Raw genomic sequence first — 14129 nt, 5'->3', positions numbered from 1 at the left:
GGTGTTACCTCTGATGCACTCATGGGTCTTGGTCAGTATGAAAAAGCAGAAGTACAAGCACAGTTTCCAGATGAGGTATTACAAACTAGTCAGGATTTAGCTTATAATCATTGCTTATGATAAGGGATGCGAAGTCAGGACCCCCATGTACTTTGATCAACAAGGACCCACTGAACCGTACAATCAGTTTGTAGATCGTTTACATGAGTCGATCAATTCAGATCCGGACATAGATAATAACATGAAAACAAAATTCTTAGACATGTTAGCCTATAATAATGCTAATGAAAATACAAAACAGGTTTTGAGTACACTACCTAAGGGTGCTGATACAGCCCAGTTTTTAGAAACTGCTGCAAAAATAGTCCAACAAGAGAAAGCAGTTTATTAGCTGATGCAATAACTGCAGCAATAAAACCCTTTTTGTCTGTGGAGACTGACACTTCTTCGGAATCAGAATAAGTTCTGATGATGATGAAGAAGAAAAATACTGGAGTTTAGAACAGATCAGCAACATTCCTAGAAATTTTTTCAGAATTATTAAATATAGAATTAGTATAGTGGAGTTTTTACAGAATAAAGTTGTTATAAGTTTAGGATTATTAGCACAAGAGTATTTAGTAAGGAAATCAGTGATTTAAGAATTTTTTAACACACTTTCGCACAAAGAAAAGGGGGAAAGAAAGATATCAGTTTTCCTCTATTGACTTGCAAAAGTGTTTTATATGTTTTAAGTTTTGTGCACAGGTGTTTTTCTGGTTATCTGCACATAAATGAAACCCTGGAAAGAAGCTGGTTCTTCAAAACAGAGCTGATGTTGTTACTGTTGCAGGTAACAGTGAATTACCAAAAGGGCACAGTATTTTTAGTCTTATTGAGAGCACAATTTTTGAGCACAGTTTTCTCAGTATTACAAAAGCACAAATTTTAGGTATTATGAGTATAACTTTTTGATATTTTTAAAACACTTAAGTCTAGAAGGTAAGAAGCACATAATTATATAAGTTTAGAATTTAAGAAAATGTGTTGTGTGAACTTTAGATTATTCACTATATATTAGTAAAAGAAAGTTTATCTATTTGGTCAGAAGCTTTAACATTATAAGGTACTAAAGAATTATAACTTCTTAGCTCACAAAACACAGTGATATGGAATTCAAAAGTATGCTTGTGTGAATGTTGACAGTGGCCACTGTGGAGTTTGTATGTGTGTGTGAATGTATGATGATTAATGTGTTTTGATCCATCAAATACACAAACATTTTTAAATAAACACAGAAGACACATAACTCAAAAAGAATGGAGTTCCATCCACATGTTTTAAACTGAATAAAGATTTTTAAGAATAAGTCGTATATTTAGAAAGCACTTTTAAGAAAATTTAAGAGCACAAACCTTGAAATTAATAGTTGTTAATGCACTATTATTATTATGTAATCATGTTTTGATAAGTTATTGGTACAATAAGGAGTAATACAGAAATGCAAAACAAATTGTTCAGAAACCGAAAAAGGGGATTTGTCGTAACATAGAAATTGTGTGAGCAATTTCTTTGCATTTCTGTGTGTTTCACCTTGGCATAGCTGAATGCTGATAGTAAAAATTACTGCGCCACTAAGATGGCTATAGGGCCTGAAGTTAGAACAAAGGTGGATTCATGCCAGATGCCAAGGAGGACTTTTGGCAAAGTGAATAAGGTGTTCTCATCTCCTATGACCACCTGTTGTGGTCCAATTAACAGTGGACAGCAAACATGTTTTCCTTATGTAACCAATGTAGTGTGAACAAGAAACTAAGCATCATGAGCACTATAATCTGTCTTTCTCCTAATAAATCCGACATATTGCTTGATCATATTGGTCTGAGAGCATCTGTCCGTTCCCTTCCATCGACGAGAGTTGCCAAGAACCTATTGTTTATATAAATATAGCTTTGTTTGGGAACAAAGAGAGAAAAATATATAACATGGCCTTTTTATTCATTTTCTTGGTTATTTTGGCCGTTTTTTTATATGCTGCTGGGTATCTAGTGAGAACTAACCCAAAAGGCATCTACCAATCTCTGCCTTTCCTTAATGACATCAAAGGTCTAGTGGTTGAGGTCCCTGGAATCAAAATTGACCCCAATCCTTACATAAATTGTTTGGCAACAGTTATACTATTCCTAAAAGCCATGGAAGTGGTGTTTAACATTAGAAATGTGGTGCGGTACTGCTTTTCTTGTTGCAGGAAATGCCGAAACTCAAAGGGATTTGCTGGAACTTTGGGAAGGGCCTTGAGAAAACCAGTCCCTGGATGGCAAGGAATCTGGGTCAACTTTGGTAAATTGGTAGGGCGTGTGACACCTCCCATTAGTTGAGATTTCACACCAGAGCAGGTGTTTTGATCCTGATGAGGTGGCACATAGTCTGGCAGAAGGGTGTTATCTTACGAGGACCCAAATATGCAGTTTTTTGCTTTGTACTGGGGCCTGGCGAGTGCCTATCGAGCTGCTGTGGACTATGCTCGGAAGACTAAGGCTGAGGCGGAAACTCAAACCCTGCCACCTGAGACCAATGCCACCTCTACTACATGCACTGAAAGCGGAACCCAGACTACACCACTTGAGATACCTCTCGCCCCTGTAGTGAAAAGGAAGTCATGGGTCGGCGCCCAAACTTTAAGCCTACGACCAGATGGAGAGCAAACAGGTCAGAAGATAACGGAGAGGGGACTGATACTGATGCCAGTGCCAGAACTCCACCTCCACGAGCAGCACCACCCCCAAAAATGGAAACTACAGAGTTGCGGTCAATGACCCCATCAGAACTCCAGGACTTACAAAAAGATTACACTCGTCAGCCTGGTGAGCGAATTCTATCGTGGTTACTCCGATGCCGAGACCGTGGGGCTAGAGGTCACATATTGTCAACTGCTGAAGCAGAACAACTAACTTCCATCTCCGGAGACCGTGAACTTGATCGCTTAATTGCAGAGGAGAAACCCGACCTCAGTCTTTGGGCGCGACTTGTCTTAAGTGTGAGACAAGGTTTCCATTTAAAGACTATTTACTGTGCCCCATGAGGAAGTGGACCAAGATAGAAGACGCCATCCAGTACCTAAGAGAATTGGCATTGCTGGAACTTATGTATGATGACCCTCAATATGATCCCGTCACTGATGACCCAGAGGTTATTGCTTGCACAATGCCCATGTGGAAGAAGATAATCCAGGGTGCTCCTGCATCATATGTCCATATCTCGGCAGGAGTAATGCTTCCAAACATGCCAGAAACGCCTGTGAGCATGCTGTGTACGGTTCTGCATCTAAAAGAAACAGTAGAATCTAGGAATGAGTTTTCTAGAGACTATTCTGATTCTAGTTACAGACAAAGACCTGAGAGATGAACCTTACGGGCACTCTGATTATGAAGATGACTATGGAGACCACAGGGACAGACGCTACAGAGAGAGATCACAGACCGGTCTCGACCACGATCTCGATCTTGGTCCCGGTCCCGCTCACGATCTCCTTCCGTCACACGCAGAAGGAGCGAAAACCCTAAGTGTAGATCTAAGCGCAGTGAACTGTGGTCCTATCTGCGCGCCCATGGAGAAAACATGAGGAAGTGGGATGGTGACCTACTTCCAGACTTGAGGCCAGAGTGAGAGAACTAAAACGCAAGGAAGCCGATAAGAAAGTTGTCTACGTAGTAGATGCAGATTTCTTTGAAAGAAAACTGAGATCTCCCAGACGCAGGGGGTCTGGAGTCCGTTTCCAGGATGACAAGAAAGCCTCTGAAAGCCGAAGTAAAGATCCGATGGTAAATGCTCCGACCAAACCAATAGAGGGACCCTGCCTTCTGCCAGAAGAAGGAGAGGGATGAGAAAGATAACAGAGTTACTGGACTGTGTGGTTCGATGGCCTGGCACATCGGATCCTCAGAGATACCACTTTATAGATACCGGCGCACAGTGTACGTTAATGCCCTCAGGACGTGTGAGCACAGAGACTGTTTCAATTTCTGGGGTGACAGGAGGGTCAGTGGTAGAGGTTGAAATAAGTCTGACAGAAGACCAATGGGAAAAACATTCCATTGTGACAGGGTCAGAAGCCCCTTGCATTCTTGGCATGGATTACCTCAGAAGAGGATACTTCAAAGACCCGAAGGGGTACCGATGGGTTTTTGGTATAGCCGCGGTGACTGAAGAGGAATCCAAACGATTATCTGCCCTGCTCGACCTCTCAGAAGATCCTTCTGTTGTAGGATTACTGCAAGTTGAGGACCAGCGAGTGCCAACAACCACTAAGACAGTGCATAGGCGACCGTACCGGACGAATTGAGACCTGTGATCCCCATCCATAAGATGATCCGCAAGTTGGAAAGCCAAGGGGTGGTTGTAGACACACCCTTCAATAGCCCCATTTGGCCTGTACGTAAGTCAGATGGTGAATGGAGACTGACAGTGGACTATCATGGCTTGAATGAAGTCACGCCACCATTGAGTGCTGCTGTACCAGACATGTTGGAGCTCCAATACGAGCTGGAGTCCAAGACAGCGAAGTGGTATGCTACCATCGACATCTCCAATGCATTCTTCTCTCCATTCCCCTAGCAGCAGAGTGCAGGCCGCAGTTACTTTCACGTGGAGAGGTGTGCAGTACACGTGGACCGACTGCCCCAGGGTGGAAGCACAGTCCAACAATCTGCCATGGACTGATTCAGGCCACACTGGAGAAGGGCAAGGCCCCAGAACATATCCAATACATTGATGACATTATTGTATGGGGGGACACAGCGGAAAAGTTTTTGAGAAAGGAGAGGAAATCATCCAGATTCTCCTTGATGCCGGTTTCGCCATTAAGAAGAATAAGATCAAGGGACCTGCCAGAGAGATCCAATTCCTAGGGGTGAAATGGCAAGATGGACGACGTCAGATACCAACAGATGTCATCATAAGATTGTAGCCATGGTTCCACCGACCAACAAGAAGGAGACGCGAGCTTTCCTGGGGGCCATAGGTTTCTGGAGAATGCACATCCCTGGTATAGCCGATTGTGAACCCTCTTTACTTTGTGACCCGTAAAAAGAATACCTTTCAATGGGGTCCTGAACAGCAACAGGCATTCAAACAGATCAAACAGAGATTGCACATACCGTGGCTCTTGGACCAGTTCGAACGGCCCAGACGTGAAGAACGTACTTTACACTACAGCTGAGATAAGGTCCCTCCTGGAGTCTCTGGCAAAAGGTGCCTGGTGAGACGCGAGGCGACCGCTTGGCTTCTGGAGCTGAAGTTACAGGGGTTCTGAAGCCAACTACACTCCTGTGAAAAGGAAATTCTGGCGGTCTATGAAGGCATACAAGCAGCCTCAGAAGTGGATTGGCAACAAGGAACAAGCAGCCTCAGAAGTGATTGGCATCTGAAACACAGCTTCTCCTAGCACCCCGGCTACCAGTCCTGAATGGATGTTCAAGGGAAGGTGCCCCCTACGCATCATGCCACCGATGCTACGTGGAGCAAGTGGATAGCCTTGATTACGCAGCGTGTACGATTGGGAAGCTCAAATCGCCCTGGAATTCTGGAGGTTATCACAAATTGCCTGAAGGTGGGAACTTCAGTCTGGCAGAAGAAGAAGAAGAACCAGTGAGCAGAGCTGAAGAAGCTCCGCCATTTGATCAGCTGTGAAGAAAAGGCGTTATGCCCTTTTCACTGATGGTTCTTGTCGTATTGTAGGAAGGAACCGGAAGTGGAAAGCAGCCGTTTGGAGTCCCACCCGACGAGTGACAGAAGTTGCTGATAGTCAAGGCGAGTCGAGTCAATTTGCAGAACTCAAAGCAGTCCAATTGGCCCTGGACATTGCCGAACGAGAAGGATGGCCAAGACTCTACCTCTACACTGACTCGTGGATGATAGCCAATGCACTATGGGGATGGTTAGACCAATGGAAGAAGATGAACTGGAGGCATGGGGGAAAACCCATCTGGGCTGCTGACTTGTGGCAGGACATCGCTGCCAGAGCGAAGAGTCTGAATGTGAGAGTCCACCATGTAGATGCCCATGTCCAAGAAACGAGCTAATGAAGAACACGATAACAACAGAGAAGCGGACCGAGCTGCACAGATAGAAGTGTCACAAGTAGACCTAGACTGGCAGCAGAAGGAGAGTTGTTCTTAGCTCGATGGGCCCATGATACTTCCGGTCATCAGGGCCGAGATGCCACCCACAGATGGGTACGAGACCGAGGGGTGGATTTAACCATGGATATAATTTCTGAAGTTATCCATGATTGTGAGACTTGTGCCGCTATTAAACAGGCAAAAAGACTGAAACCCCTGTGGTATGGTGGACGATGGGATAAGTATGGAGAGGCATGGCAGGTTGATTATATCACACTGCCACAGACCTGCCAAGGTAACGCTATGTGCTTACCATGGTGGAAGCAACCACCGGATGGTTAGAGACTTTTTCAGTGCCCCACGCAACGGCCCAGAATACCATTTTGGGCCTTGAAAGCAAGTCCTGTGGAGACACGGGCCCCAGAACCTATTGATCGGACAACGGGACTCATTTTAAAAATGAATTAGTCACCAATTGGGCGAGGGAACATGGTATCGAATGGGTGTACCACATTCCCTATCATGCACCAGCTGCTGGGAAGGTTGAAAGATATAACGGACTGTTGAAGACGACTCTACAGTCACTAGTGAGGGAACTTACAAGAACTGGGATAAGAACTTAGCCAAGACCACCTGTCTAGTTACACCAGGGTTCTGTTAATCGAGCTGACCCTGCACAAGCAGAATCCCTCCACATTGTGATGGAGATAAAGTTCCAGCAGTCCATTTGAGGGAATACTAGGGAAAGCTGTTTGGGTTACCCCTGCCTCAGGCCAAGACAAACCCATTCGTGGGATTGTCTTTGCTCAAGGGCCAGGACATACGTGGTGGATAATGAGGAAGGATTGGAGTGATCCAATGTGTGCCCCAAGGAAATTTAGCCTTGGGAAAAAACTATTGTATGTCCTGAGTTGTGTTTTTACAGGAAACCAGTCACCAGATGAGAGAGAGAGAGAGACCTGAACTAAGCTGATGCCAATATCGAGTGATGAGACAGCTCAGAATGACAAAACAGCCCTAAAATCAGAACTGTAATTGTGACTGAGGAGACCAAAGATCTGGACTGAACTGAACTGATGTCAGTATTGATTTCCAACGACGAGACAACTGCGTCGAGAGATCAACAAGGGCTATATATGTATATGTGTATATATAGCGCGGATGTAGGCGAATGAACATAGGTGTAACGTAAAAATAGTATGGATAAGGGGTGGAGAATGTGGTGGTTTGGGCTAGACCTTCCTTGGTGACCAGTTTGTAACCAAGGAAGGGTCCAGATTTACCCAGTATTCCCTACGATTTCTACGTAAGCCAGATTATAAGAAGAAAGGAGGAGAGGCCTTCGCTCTCTTTCCTTCCGGAGGCTTGGAGGTGCAGGTTCCCTTTGTTGAGTCTGTCGTGTTGGGGAGTGAGACCTGGTAAGGCCTTGTCGACCTTGGGAGGCGGATCGTCCCGGAGCGACTCTCGGTTGTCCCAAGGAGAGTGGTGGGATATTTTCTTTGCTAACTCTTTAGTTACTAGATCTCGGGCTACTGATTGGGATATATATATATACATATATTTTATTTTGGTTTTGTTCCCTTTCCCTTCCCCCTTCCCCTTTCCTCGTGAAATTGTATATATTTAAATTGTATATATTTCAATTGTAACATAAGTGTAATATATTTATGTATATCACTTTAACTGTCTCTCTTGTTTCGGGTTTCTTAGTTGGTTGTTTTTTCTCCTCTTGTCCCTGAGGTTTTGGGGGGACGACACTTCTGGTGGTAAGGTTTGGAGACTTGGCAGGGAGCCAGTTTCAAACCATATCATTATGACAAGGACATGGGGAGGTGGCAAACTGTCAACACAAAGGCTTGTATACCTAGAGAACAACTAGGATATGTGTGTGAAAATGCTGTAATAGAGAAGGAGGATTTATGTTTAGATACAGAAAACAGTGTGTGTACATTTGAAATGTTCCCAAATACACAGGCACAGTCCCAAGTGTATTATGTGGGTAAGGGATGTGCCTGCATCAGGACACCTTGCACAAGTATAACGATTGATAATTGTAAGGAGTTAACTAATGGTACTAACTTCTGTGTTTGCAATTTTACTAAAATAATAGAATGCGACTTTAGATACAGTGCTCCTGTGACCACTGTGCAATTGATCTCAGATAGATATATGTTATATCATGAGGTGCCTAAACTACAAATAGGCATGGACATTAATATCCTACAGAAAATGCTCTATCACCCTGATATTGAACAAATGATGGAAAAGGTAAATGCTACTTCACGTCGCATGCTGTGGCAAGTGAAACACGACACAACAGAGATAAAAAACATCATTACAGAAGTGACAAGACTGGAGAACATCATCGGTGGAGCGTGTTTTTGGGATTAACCAATAGACATTCACCCACGGCAGCTCAGCTATTTGACTTCCTGATTCACCTGATCTTGGTTTTGATGCTGGCAACTCTCCTCCTTACAATCGTCAATCATGGATGTGGTGGAAAATAAAGACTATAGCACAACAAGTACATGTGCTCTGGACTGTACAAAAAGTGATGCAAAAGAATTTGCATTAGTTAAAAGAAAAGGGGGGGAATTGAAATAGAAAATGAAATAAAATTTAGCTCTTTAACTATGTAAGTGTGACTTTGCAAAATGTAAAACTACTTAAAAGTTCTGCCCAAACTGTGGGCAATTAAGATAACAATAGTTTAGAGAATAAGGAAGGCTTTTTAGCATGTAGAGAGGGGGTGGGGAACCTGAAACTGTTTGAAATGAGTAAAACTTTATGTAACTACTCTATAATGGTAAGAATAGGAGGTAAAAACTAAGTGTCTATTTAGATAAGGCAGACTGCAAAAAGAGTGTGTGCATAGATAATTTTTAAACTTGCTACTTTCGAACTGTATAAAAAGCTATGGTATTTCTTGGCTCAGCGGAGTGCACTGCCCCTTTGCATTCCCCCGACCGTAATAAAAGTGCTTTTCAGATTGTTCAAAGGTTCTTTGAATCATCTTACCCCAAAACTCTGTCTGTAGAGCTTAGTCCTGCTCTGTAGCTGGCTCTCTCTCTCCTTGCAGGAGTTCTCTCTGCATGCTGCATGCCATCTCTGCTGCTTCTCCTTATCTCTTGGCTTTCTGCCACAACCTATGTTCACTGCTGTCTCTGCCGCTGTTCCTGCTGCCCACCACAAGGGAGAAACTTCCCCAGCTCTCAGCTACAGAACTCAGTCCAGTTTAACACTGTTTCCGAGTCTCTGTAGCCGCCAGCCGGGGGTTGGGGGCCGTGGTCCCTCAGCGGGGCTCCTGCCCCTTCTCCTCATGGTTCAGAACATGGCCACTTCTCTTCAACAACCTCATCCTCCTTCTTTTCCAGTCTGCTGTGATATGTTTAAATTTTGCAGGAGCGCTGATTGGGTTAACACCAAGAGAGACACCACCCCCTCGGGGGTACCATTTTTTTTATTTCCAGGGGAAAAAACACTTTTTTTCCCCACCACAGGTACCTTTTGTTAGCAGCTGCAAACAAGTTTTTGTGTTTCCCAGGAAGTTTGGAGGCAGTTGGACTGCCTAAATTCTGAACAGAGCAGTTTCGTTCTCGGTCTTGGGCCGACGGGGTAAACTCAGTGAAGTTTCGAGTTTTGAGTTCGTGTTTCGGCCAGAGGGGGCCGATTGGGAAAGAGAGGGACGCCTCTCAGAGTGCTCTGTTTCTGTGGGGAGCCAGGGATGGCTCCTAAGTCCAGTGCTGAGAGCACTGGTTTGTAATCCTGAACTGGTGAGTTCGAGTCCTGTAGTGAAAAGTTTTTCTTTGTCTGTTAATCGGCATGGGCAGTACACAATCCAGGAGGAAAGTTCCGAAGGACTCCCCCTTTAGCCTTAATTTTGCACCATTGGGACCGTTTAACTAAACCTGAAACACCTTTAAAAAAGCAAGAACTGTGTTGGTTATCTATGAATGTGTGCCTTCATACGGGAACCAAAGGGGGGTAGCGTGGCCAAAATTTGGCACGTACGAAATAAATACCATGATACAACTTATTATGATTCTATATATAGAGAAAAAATGGGAACAGATTCAGTATGCAGAATTATTTCTTTCTTTTAACATGGCCTCAGTGGAAAAAGCGGTACAAGAAAGTCCCCATAGGGAAAGGGGGGCCACACCAAGTCAGGGAAAGTGGCGGGAGTGAGTCCCGCCGGTGCAGACGACAGAACAGAGGCTGCCGGCTTGGCCGGAGTAGGCACAGCAGCGCAGGTGAGAATTTTGCTAGTTGAACTGGCTAGATACGGCGTGGCAAGAACTATGAGATCTATAAGGTCGACTTTTGCTGGAACTACTTTCGGTGCGGCGGTGCCTGGCGGAGTTACTATAGGCGCTGCGAACTAGCGGACTAGCTCGGAGGTAATGCCTAATCCGGTCGCAACAGGGGCCGCAGCAGGAGCGGCTCCTGGCCCCACAGGGGCGGTGGAAGCAGGACTCCCCTGGGGAGCAGCCCGTTACCCCGCAGCTGCCGACGGCTTTGCCGGAGCAGACGGGGTTGTCATGGTAACAGCAGGGGCAAGCGCAGACGCAACAGGGCAAGTAGGAGCTGAAGTCGTTAGCTTTGCCAGTGGCGTGACAGGAACTGTGAGATCTGTGAGATCCGTAAGATCGGCTTTTGCTAGGGCTGCTTTGGTGCGGTGGCGCCGGGGGAGGTTACTACAAGTGTGGTGGAACTAGCTGGACCGGGGGCGATGTTTGCTGTAGCGGCGGCGGAGACCCCAGAAACTGCGGCGAGGGCAGCGCCGAGACCGGCCAGTGTAATATCGGCGGCAAGCGTGGGGGTCGCTAGCTCTGACGGTGGCAGCGAGGCGGGGGTGCCTGCCCCAGGAATAACAAGAGCCTCAGGGGTGCCTGCGAGACTGAGCAGCGCGACGGCACCGACGAGCGCTGAAGCCGCTGGCTCTGCTGGTGACAGTTGCGGGGGGGGGGGGGGGGTGGCGAAATTAGCTGCTGTAAGAGCAGCAGACGACAGCACGGGAGCTGTTAGCTTTGCCTCTGTAGAGAGAGCAGCTCCGAGCTTAAGAACGGAGCTGCCCGCTTCTGCCAGGACTAGCCCTGCTGAAACGGAAGCTGAAAAACTGATTCTAACTAACACCGCACTGGGAGTGGCACTGGGTGCTGGCCCCGCGCCAGGGGCTGCTGCGACTGCAAACACTGTAGAAGTTTTAAAACCGACCGGTAGCTCTGCGGTTACCATAGCAATAGAGATTGGCGCAAGTGATATTGAAACACAGAGACTTCCTGGAGGGGACTCGGCAGCCCCAGCAGGAGCCAGGGCTGTAAGCTTTGCGAGCACGGTGGGCAGTGGAGCAATTTCAAAAACAGCCGTTGCCGTGGCAACGGGACTCCCAGCTCTGATCCCAGAGACGGTTTCTGGAACGGCCGTTACCACGGCGACGGAGCTGGCCAGCGCAGAGAAAACAAAGTTGCCTGCTCCTAATGCTATAGGAATGGGCACAATCGGACAAAAACAAAGTTTGTCCCAGCTATTCTGGAGGGTGAGAAAGCAGGAGAAGCCCCAGGAGCGGCGAGAGCGAGGCTCGAGCAGAGAGCGGTCCTGGGACTGCTTGAGACCGTGGGAGCGAGCACAGTGGGACTGGGACAGGCAGAGCTTGTCCTGATTGTTTTGGTTGACGAGGAGGCTCTGGATTTGTCCCCCGCTGGTGTGACACAGGCAGGTGCTGTGAAAGCTCTAGGACCGTTCGGTGCGGCGGCATGTGGGGGTGCTGGGGCCACTGGCTTTGCGGAGGCGACGGGAGCCGGCCCTGCCCCTGCTGTCCCAAGAACTGCCCCGGGCATGGCAAGCGCAACTGTAAATCAGGTTGCAACAGGGGCACCGGGGGCTGCAACGGAGAGTGCAAGCACTGTGAGAGTTTTAAAACCAGCCGACAACTCTGCAGTTGTCACGGCAACAGGAGTGCCTGCTCTGATAACAAGCGGAGCGGGGCCGGGCCGGGAGCGGCGGAATTCGTCCAGCCTGTCTAAACAGGCGGGGGGGAGGTTTCAGCTGTTTCAACTAGCGAAGGAGCTCTGGCCAGCGTGGCAAGCGCAGGGGCGGCAGCTCCCTCGGGAGCAGCGGGAGCTGACGCTACCCTGGGGGCGGCAAGTCCCGCCGGCGCAGAGAAAATAAGTCCAGCCGCGGGACAGTTAGAGTCTGAGTTAGCACGGGAGCTGCTGCCGCTCCGACAGACGAGCGGGGACCGCAGCAAGCGCAGAGGTAGACCACTCCCCAGCTGTGGCCGGTATAGACACAACTATCCATAATACCTTGGCAGCTACAGGCAAGATGCCGGCTAAAACTGCAGAAGCTGCAGAAAGAGCTGGAGCAGCGTCTGTAACTGGGGTCCCAGCCCCAATCGACATCGGAGCCTCTGGCTCCGCCATTAGGGGCGGAGACAGAGCTGTTTACTCCCCTCTAGCCCTCCCCAACCCTTCACGATCCGTACCCTCCCGCCGGAATAGAACTTTCAACACCTACAAGCACGAAAGCCGAAACCTGGTGCAGTATATGCAGTAGTTGCAGTGTTTCTCTGACACAGACACAGACATCTCTGATGACGAAACAGGCTGTACTCAGAAGAACCACCAGCATATCTTCAACTCGAAAAACTGTGGGAGAAACAAATGGCAGGTGTTCTTTCTATGAAAGGAGAAGACACTAGAGAAAGGAATTGTCTAGGTCTGAAGGAAAGCAACTGGTTTGTCCCCAACAAGTGAAACTATCTGTTGACCCCGTATCCCCTGTATTCTAAAACTGTTTCAGGCTCATAACCTGTGAATGTCTCTACCCTAATTCACTTAAGGGGGAGCTGTGATAAAAAAATCGAAAGGGGGGGGGTACTGTTTTATTTTGAATGTAAACTAATAATGTGTCAAAAGTTAACTGTTTGCAGAAAGCTTTTTGCAGCTAACAGACCTGAAAGTTGTGCTACCAGACCTCAAGCTGAGAGCATAGACACAACTTCTTATGCAGAAGTGAACGAATGCCTTACAAATGCAAGTGAAATACACCAAGACAAAAGAGTTTTGGACTGCAATAAAAATCCCTGAAGTGGGTCAAGAGTGAGTAACAAAACGACTAGCATAAAAAACTTCTGACACAGTTGACGAACTATCGTAAGATCAACCTGTGATTTCCAAAAGTGGTACATATACATATATATACAAAAACCAAACAATGCTATGACTATTGTATTTGTTTATCTTCTGTCCTATATTACTTTTGAACTTCTCTTGTTATTGTTAGCTTAATTGCAGAAAAATTGAAAGCTTATATTGCTTTTGATACATGAATTGTTTTAAAGTTTGTAATGTTATACTTGCATATATCTTGTTCCAGGCAGCAGTTTGTAACATTGTTTGAAACATCTGTGTCTCTTTGGCTACTGCAACTTATAAAGAATTCCTCCTAAAGGAGTGATTTGATGAAAAGTCCATATAAGATTTTCATGTGATTGTGAAATCATATTATACACCTTGTACCCCTTAAAATGCTTTCTTATCTAGTGTCACTTAGGAATGTGTGTGGTGAACGCTGAATTGCATAGAAGAAATCCTGCATTAAGACAAAAAGATGAATGAGAGAATGGCTGCAGTGCTGAGACAACACTAGTCTTGTGAAATCCATGAGACTCTGAGACTGATTTACATCATTGTCTGCAATCTTGAAACAGACTGGTAACATAGTTGTTAAGATGATTTAAGTTGCTTAATGCTTTGCTTAGAATTGCTTTTTAGCTTTATTGTTTTGTTGGTGCTCGCATATATAAACGCACCTAACTCATACATGAGGATGCTTTTATCCATGGAGCAAGGGGTCCCTGTACAACCACTCTGTGAGGTAAAGATGATCTACTGCAGTCTGGGACAGGCGGGGAACAGGACAGCCTGCCCCCGATAAGACCCAGAATCTGTCCAGTGAGTATAAGCTCTCTGTGATGAGCTACTGGCACTGCCAGAGTGCTGTTTTGCATCCAGACACAGCTCA

At 46.3% G+C, this 14129-nt stretch overlaps 1 protein-coding gene across 1 annotated transcript in view; it reads right to left on the bottom strand.

Annotated features, from left to right (window-relative positions):
• The window catches only part of LOC116780039 (guanine nucleotide-binding protein G(q) subunit alpha), a 207879-nt gene that overhangs the window by 129084 nt on the left and 64666 nt on the right, over positions 1 to 14129 (bottom strand). The gene's annotated exons all lie outside the window — the stretch shown is intronic.

Source organism: Chiroxiphia lanceolata, chromosome W (assembly GCF_009829145.1).
Source record: "Chiroxiphia lanceolata isolate bChiLan1 chromosome W, bChiLan1.pri, whole genome shotgun sequence".
Classification (NCBI taxonomy): Eukaryota; Metazoa; Chordata; class Aves; order Passeriformes; family Pipridae; genus Chiroxiphia; species Chiroxiphia lanceolata.
This window is presented reverse-complemented; position numbering and strand designations above follow the sequence as displayed.